This window comes from Lathyrus oleraceus, chromosome 2 (genome assembly GCF_024323335.1).
Source record: "Lathyrus oleraceus cultivar Zhongwan6 chromosome 2, CAAS_Psat_ZW6_1.0, whole genome shotgun sequence".
NCBI lineage: Eukaryota > Viridiplantae > Streptophyta > Magnoliopsida > Fabales > Fabaceae > Lathyrus > Lathyrus oleraceus.
The window spans coordinates 368,752,319-368,760,979 of record NC_066580.1 but is presented as its reverse complement, the minus strand read 5'-3'; positions in this window follow the sequence as shown (position 1 = coordinate 368,760,979).

The window sequence follows — 8,661 nt, the reverse complement described above, 5'->3', positions numbered from 1 at the left end:
GATAGCAAGTGTTACTCAATACCAAGCTCATATGGCTCCTACGCTGTACTTTCCTTATTCATATGTAGCCGCCGCTAACTTCCAACAACAACCTTTCCAATATCAAGTGCAGTTTCAATAGCCTCCACAGGCACTACAACAATAACAGACTCCTCAGGAACAAGTTCCCCAAAAATAATATCAGAACAACAGAAATCCGAATCAGAATCGTTGTAATCAGGGTCAGAATTAGAATATAAATCTAAGGCGTGTGCAGTATACAAAGATCCATGTGTCATACACTCAGTTAATGTCCTACCTAGTTCATGTATGGGCCATTGTTCCTAAAGGGATCCACCGACAGTGTTTCCTTATCATCCAAAACACAACCCCAATGTGTCATGCGCTTTCCATGTAGGCTATATTGGACACTCAATTGAAGAATGTATTGTGTTCAAAATAAGAGCGCAAAATCTTATTGATCAAGATATTATGTCCTTCATTGAGGAGAAGCCAAATGTGAAGAATAATTCGTTACCCAATCATGATAGTCCGACAATTAATGCAATTCTTGAAGAAGAGGAAACATAAGAGGCCAGTCTATTGGGTGATTTGAAGACTCTAATATCGATTATCTCAGCAATTTTACAGAAGCATGGTGTTTTGCCTGGTGTTCATGACAACTGTGACGTATTCAAGACCGGGCCAAATAAGTATGGAGCAATCAAAGGTTGTGTCCAAGAGTTGATGAATCAAGGGGTCTTACAATTTGCAAGAACTAGATCCATGGAAGAAGTTTCTGTCATTGAGCTAATCGAGAGTGTGTACCGCAAGGAGAAGATTAAGGCTCCAATAAACAAAATACAACACATCAGCATCCGTTTTCCCGGTCCTTTTCCTTACCAAGATTCCAATGCGGTGCCTTGGAAGTATGGTGCAACTATCTCTATTGGTGGAAAAGAGATCCAATTTTTTGATACCGAAATTGTCAACATAATAGGTACAAGAGAGATGACCGAAGCAGTCGTGTGTTTTCACCAAAGTATATTGATCAGTGCATTTTGATGCACATTCTTCTATATTTATACTTATGCATTTCCATGTTTTAGTTTTGTTATTTTTCCCTTTTAATGTGTTTTTATAATTTATCTTATTTTTACACTTATTTGTTTTTCGCAGTTTATTTCCAGCATTAGCAGTCTGCACGAATAAATTCATAACTGGAGCTAGGAGTATCGGATCGAGGCGTCCTACCATTCGTTAGAAAGCTAGGAGAAAGAGCTACGACTTTAATGAAGAAGTCAGAAGCTAATTCGGAATTTAGCATGGTTGAAAAATCCGTTGAAGCCTTCAGCACTAGAGTTATATTTTGTGTTGGGTTATTTAGTTTGGGCTTGGGTTATGTTTTGACAAAATTAGGTTTATTCTACTTTTCCTATAATCTAAGCAGCCGAACAGAGTACACGATATCACTATTCATGAAAATTGAAAGCTTGTACGAATTCCATGGAGAACTAATCCCTCTGATTCGATCTGCCGTAATTCAGGTTCCAAAACTTGAGATTATTATAATGTTAATTTTAGTTTAATTCCTTTCAATGATATTTTGTATTCTTGTATGTTTAATTTGATTGCATGAAATATATTGATTCAATTTGATTTATTGTATGATCCTAACATAGGCACGTCACGTTTGCTTAATTCGTTTTTGTGTCTGATCAATCATGTTTGCTTAATCCATGAAAACTTATCCCGTTTGCTTAATTCGGACAATAGGATCATACATCTCACAAACTTCACCGTGCTTGTCATTGGGTTGGTATCCAAATAGGAATAGACAATCCGCTTAGGGTATTAAAATTATATTAATCGATGATAGTAGGAACTGAAACGGTATATTGAATTATTTCATAATCACTTATTTCATAACAACATATTTCAAGAATTGCTTTTAATAATCATTTTTTCTTATTCGAACACCAAACCAAACAACCCCCCCCCCCCACCTTAATTCGATTTATCTTTGGATAATAATAATCAAGAATCCTTGTGAGAACGATATCCGAGTTAAAATTGTCGTCGTACTACGTTTTTGAAAAACACTCGTTTTGACCCGCGCGCGACAGCGGATCAAATTGGCGTTGTTGCCGGGGATTCTTGATTATATTAATCATTTTTAGAGTCATAGGTTAAGTGTCTACGCGTCTAGGTCCTAGTTTCCTCACGGTTATGCCAAACTCGTGTTTTAGAGTCCAAAAAGTGAAAAAAAAACGGTATTTGGGAAAATTGCGTCCGATTGAAAACCTGTTCCGACAGTCTTGTTTAAAAAAATTCTCTGATCATTTATTTCTTACTACAAGTTAGTTAAGGAACTTTGCTTTCAATTTCCCAAATTCCTCTTTTTTCTATTTTTTATGAATTTTTTACTGTTTTCAAAGAGTCGAAAAAAATCGAAAAAATTCTCAAAATTATATTTTTAAGTCATTAGATTAAATTCAGTATCACTTTATTTTTCTGAATTTATTTTGATCAATTCCCTTCTTTGTGTTTGTTTTTTACTTTTAGGGACATTGTCGGCATTTTGAATATTGTTGTTGCATTGTTGTGCGTTAGTCCTGGCTACTAGGTCTCACTGTTCTAAACTTGTTGCTTTTGATCCTGAAGTAGAGAGAACTTTGCACACACAACGTAGAGCAGTCCAGGCTAGTTCATCACCCACAATTGAGTCTGATTCAGAGCCCGACCATTTGCATAAGTTGTTTGCTTCTGATTCTGAACTTGTTTTTGAAATGGATGACAATAGAACCTTAAGGCAATTGGCTGCACCTGATGTGAAGTATAATGACTTACGTATTGAATATGATGTTGTTGCTATTCCTTTTGAATTAAAATCGAGTTTAATACAATTGTTGCCCAAGTTTAGTGGTCTTGCAGGTGAGTATCCGCACAAACATTTGAAAGAATTCTAGGTGGTTTGTTCTACACCATTGAAGCCTGAAGGGATCACTAAAGATCACATCAAACTTCGAGCTTTTCCTTTTTCATTGTAGGGTGTAGCAAAGGATTGGATATATTATCTCGAGCCAAATTCAATTGCAAGCTAGAATGCCCTGAAAAAAGTGTTCTTAGAGAGATATTTTCCTGCCTCCAGAGCTGCCTCGATAAGAAAGGAGATTTATGGTATTAGATAGAGTAATGAGTCATTGACCGAGTATTGGGAGAGATTCAAACACTTGGTATCCAGCTTCCCTCAGCACCAGATCACCGAGCAACTACTCATCCAATACTTTTATGAGGGTTTGACACCGATGGATAGGAACATTCTTGATGCTGCTAGTGGTGGAGCACTTGTTGATAAGACTCCAGCTGCTGCCAAAGCCCTTATCGAAAATATGTCCCTTAATTCCCAACAGTTCACTACTAGAGACAATTCTTTGTAAAGTAAAGGCGTGAATCAAATTCAGGTTTCTTCCAACAAAGCTTTAGAGACCAGAATTGACAAGCTCACTGCCTTAGTCAAACAGCTGGCAGTAGCAAAACCTCAAACAGCAATAGTGTGTGGTATTTGTACTTCTCATGATCACCCGACCGATACTTGTCCTATTCTGAGAGACGAGTCCATTACTGAGCTGCCTCAAGCTTATGCAGCCAACCTTTACAATCAAAACAGGTACAATAATACTCCTGACCTGTCCACCAACAAATACCATCCCAATTGGAGGAACCATCCCAACCTTCGATATGGAAACCCACAACAGAACCCACCTCAAGTAGCTTCCCCTGCACCTTCTGGACCATCCTTAGAAGATCTTGTCAAACAAATGGCCGCCAACAATCTCCAATTCCATCAAAGGACCGATTCTAGCATCCATACCTTGAACACACAAATGGGACAACTTGCTACTCAAATAAATAACATGCAAGCCCAAGGGTCGAACCATCTTCCAGCCCAAACAGTTGTCAATCCAAAGGATTCTAATGCTAATGTGAGTGCGATTTCGTTGAGATCTGGAAAGGTTACAGAAACAGCCCCCGAAAAAAATAAAAAAATTATTGAGGTAACATCAGAACCTGAACCTACTCCATCTGAACCTGTTTCATCTGAAAATATTAAAGAAAAGGAGTATGTGCCACCAGTCCCCTTCCCACATAGAGTTCTGAAAAATAAAAGAATTGAGGAGGGAGACAAGGAAAGAGAGATATTGGATGTTTTTAGAAAAGATGCGGTAAATATTCTGCTTCTTGATGTAATTAAACAGGTTCCTAAGTATGCAAAGTTTCTGAAGGATTTGTGTACAAATAAGAGAAGGATTAAAGGAAGTGAGAGAGTCAACTTGGGAAGAAATATTTCAGCTTTTATTCAGCCGAAGCCTTCATCTGAAAAAGTTGCAGGCGAGAAAAATGTTTCAGCCATCACTCAGCTCTTGCCACAAAAGCAGAAGAATCCGGGAACTTTTATTGTCCCTTGTACCATCGGGGATAGTAAATTAGAGAATTACATGCTTGATTTGGGAGCGGGCATTAATGTTATGCCTACTTCTATTTATAATAACCTTAATCTTGGTCCTTTGCAGCATACAGGTTTGATCGTCCAACTGGCGAACAGGAGCAATGCACGCCCGACTGGCGTAGTGGAAGATGTCCTTGTCCAAGTTAACGATTTAATTTTTCTTGCAGATTTTTACATTCTGGACATGGAAGGAGAGACTAAGACAAGCAGAGCTCCCATCATTTTAGGCAGACCGTTCATGAAAACGGCGAAGACAAAAATTGATGTTGACGATGGAACCATGTCCGTGGAATTTGGTGACATTGTCGCAAAATTTAACATTTTCGATACCATGATACACCCCTTAGAAGAGCATTCTGCTTTTCATATGGAATTGATATCTGAGCTGGTTGAGGACACTTGTTCTGATTTATTTTCACTTGATTTTCCATCTTTATCTGGTTTCGATGATATCTGCTCATGTGTTGATTGTACTGACACTAACCTTTGTGTTGTGTATGTTGAGATTGATGCTGCCTTGCAGCTTGATACATTTCCTACAGGTGAAGTTGTTGCCAATGAAGCTGTTTTTGCAGTTGATGCTCTTGACATCCCGACTGCCCCAAGCATTCCATCCATCGAGCAACCCCCGTATTTAGAGCTGAAACAGCTCCCTGAAAACTTGAAATACGCTTATTTGGAGACTAATGAAGAACTCCCTGTTATTATTTCTTCTAACCTTGATTTCGATCAGGAAGACAAGCTTTTGTAGGTTTTAAAGAAGCACAAGAAGGCAATCGGGTGGACATTAGCTGACCTCCCAGGTATTAGTCCGTCGATGTGCCTGCATAGGATATTACTTGAGGACGGAGCGAAAATAGTAAGGCAACCCCAAAGGAGGCTTAATCCTTTGATTCTTGATGTTGTGAAGAAGGAGGTAACCAAACTCTTGCAAGCAGGTGTCATTTATCCTATCTTTGACAATAATTGGGTAAGCCCAGTGCAGGTTGTACCTAAGAAATCAGGACTCACAGTGGTAAAAAATGAAAAGAATGAACTTGTTCCCACTAGAGTTCAGAACAGCTGGAGAGTTTATATTAATTACAGGAGATTGAACCAGGCTACGAGAAAGGATCACTTTCCTTTAACGTTCATTGACCAAATGCTTGAACGGCTTGCTGGTAAATCACATTACTGTTTTCTTAATGGTTTTTCAGGTTACTTTCAGATTCATATTGCACCGGAAGATCAAGAGAAGACCACTTTTACTTGTCCCTTCGGTACTTTTGCTTATAGGAGGATGCCTTTTGGTATTTCCGATGCTCCTGGCACTTTCCAGCGATGCATGATTAGCATTTCTTCTGATTTCATTGAAAATTGCATGGAAGTCTTTATGGACGATTTCAATGTCTATGGTTCCTCTTTTGATGCATGCTTGAGCAGTTTAAGCTTGATTTTAGGAAGATGCATCGAAACTGATCTCCTTTTAAATTATGAAAAATGCCACTTTATGGTTGATCAGGGAATTATATTGGGTCACAGAATTTCAGAAAAAGGAATTTCTGTTGACCCTGCTAAAATAGATGTGATTTCTACACTGCTTTACCCTTCTTGCGTTCGCGAGATTCGTTCTTTTCTTGCTCATGCAAGTTTTTACAGGAGTTTCATCAAGGATTTCGGCAAGATAGCTCTTCCGCTGTCAAACTTGTTGAAGAATGATGTCACTTTTAACTTTGATGACAAATGCAAACAAGCGTTTGACTTCTTGAAGAAAGCATTGACCTCCGCTCCCATAATCCAGCCACCGGACTGGACCCTCCCTTTTGAGATTATGTGTGATGCGTCTAATTATGTTGTTGGGGTTGTCCTTGCACAAAGGGTTGACAGGGCTGCCCATGTTGTTTAGTATGCTTCTAGAACTTTAGATTCTGCATAGTCAAATTACACTACCACTGAAAAAGAACTGCTAGCTATTGCTTTTGCTCTTGATAAATTCAGATCATATTTGCTAGGTTCCAAGGTTATTGTTTTTACTGACCATGCAGAATTAAAGTACTTGTTGAAGAAGACGGATGCAAAACCGAGATTGATTCGGTGGATGTTGTTGCTCCAAGAATTTAATGTAGAGATTAAAGATAAAAGTGGAGTTGAGAACTTAGTGGATGACCACTTGAGCAGGATAGAGAGAGATGCAGATCCTTTTCCTATTCAGGATGACTTTCCTGATGAGTAGCTTTTTCTTTTGCATGGGATTACACCTTGGTTTGTTGACATTGTTAATTTTCTTGTTGCTGGTGTTTTTCCTACAGGTGCATCTAGATCACAGATTCACAAACTCAAGAGTGATGCCAAATATTATGTTTGGGATGATCCATATCTTTGGAAGTTTGGTAGTGATAAGGTAATTAGGAGATGTGTCCCCGACTATGAGATTGAATCCATTTTGAAAATTTCTCATGCATCTCAAGTCGGCGGACACTTTGGTCTGTAAAGGACTGCAAGAAAAGTCCTTGATTCAAGTTTCTATTGGCCAACTGTTTTTAAGGATGCTTATGAGACTTACCGCACTTGTAAAGAGTGCCAGATAGCAGGTACAAACATCACTCGCAAGAGTAAAATGCCTTAGCAGTCTATGCTTTTTTGTGAGGCATTTGATGTATGGGGAATGGACTTCATGGGTCCCTTTCCTGTATCATTTGGTTTCCTTTACATTTTGCTTGCTGTTGATTATGTTTCAAAGTGGGTCGAAGCTATCCCCACTAGGACTAATGATTATGGAGTTATTGCAGATTTTGTCAGGTCCAATATCTTTTGCAGGTTTGGAATACCACGAGTTATCATAAGTGACCAAGGCACTCATTTCTGTAACCGTACCATGGAAGCTTTGCTCCGGAAGTATGGAGTTGTGCACAGAGTCTCTACTGCATATCACCCACAAACTAATGGGCAAGCTGAGATCTCAAACAGGGAGATCAAACAGGTTTTAGAGAAAATGGTACAGCCAAACAGGAAGGACTATAGCCGTCGTCTAGAACACGCACTTTGGGCCCAAAGAACAGCTTTCAAGACACCCATTGGGATGTCTTCTTATCGACTTGTTTTTGGTAAGGCATGTCATCTTCCTGTTGAGAGAGAACACTGTGCTTATTGGGCGGTGAAAAGTTGTAATTTGGAGATGCAACAAGCAGGTATTGAAAGAAAACTCCAATTACAACAGCTGGAAGAGCTTAGACTATAGGCTTATGAAAGCTCTAGGATTTATAAATAGAAAACTAAGCACTTCCATGATGTAATTATTTCTAGGAAGGAATTTTCTGTGGGCCAATAGGTTTTACTGTTTAACTCCCGCCTTAAGCTTATGGTTGGGAAACTTCAATCCAAATGGATTGGCCCTTTTGTTATTACCAATGTTTTCCCTTATGGTGCAGTAGAAATAAAAAGTGCAGGTGCTAACAAGACTTTCAAAGTCAATGGGCAGCGCTTGAAGCTATTCCATGAAAGTTCAATGACTGAAGATGTCAACATAGAGGAGCTTTCTTTGGAAGCACCTAACTACCCTGTAACTTGATCAGGGAGTCTTTCTTTCCTTCTCTCTACTTTATTAGTAATGTCTTTTCATTTAGGGCAATGCTTATTTTAAGTGTGGGGGAGGGAAATCGTTTGTTTTGTTTGTTTTCCTTGTTTTTGTTAGTATTTTGTTTGTTTTCAGTCATAAAAAAATAAAAAAATGCATTTTCTTGAAACTTTTAGGCTATAGACTGACTAATTTGAGATTAGTTTGCGGAGACTTGGGAAAAATTCACAAGATCGGCATCGTCTTAACACCGTAAGTCTCCTGCATATGGAAATTGATTCGAATTCTTATTATGTTTTAGCCTTAAATTCTCATTCTCTGACAGCTCTTGAGTAGTTTATATCAGTAGTCAGCACCATCTCACACACACTCTACGCAGGGAAGCCGATGAATATAAGTGAGTGTTCCGAAAAAGAAAAAAAAAGAGAAAGAAAAGGGAATGCACCTTCTAATTTTGGTGACCCTCATCCGGTCACTTAACCCAAGGGATGTAGAACCTTAAAAAAAATTGAAAATAAGACTCGTTGTCAGTTGGTTTAGCAGTTTCTGGTGCTGAACTTGGTAGGGCGGATTACGGTCCGATCCCCCGCAACTACAAATGAGTAAGCAAAGGGTTATG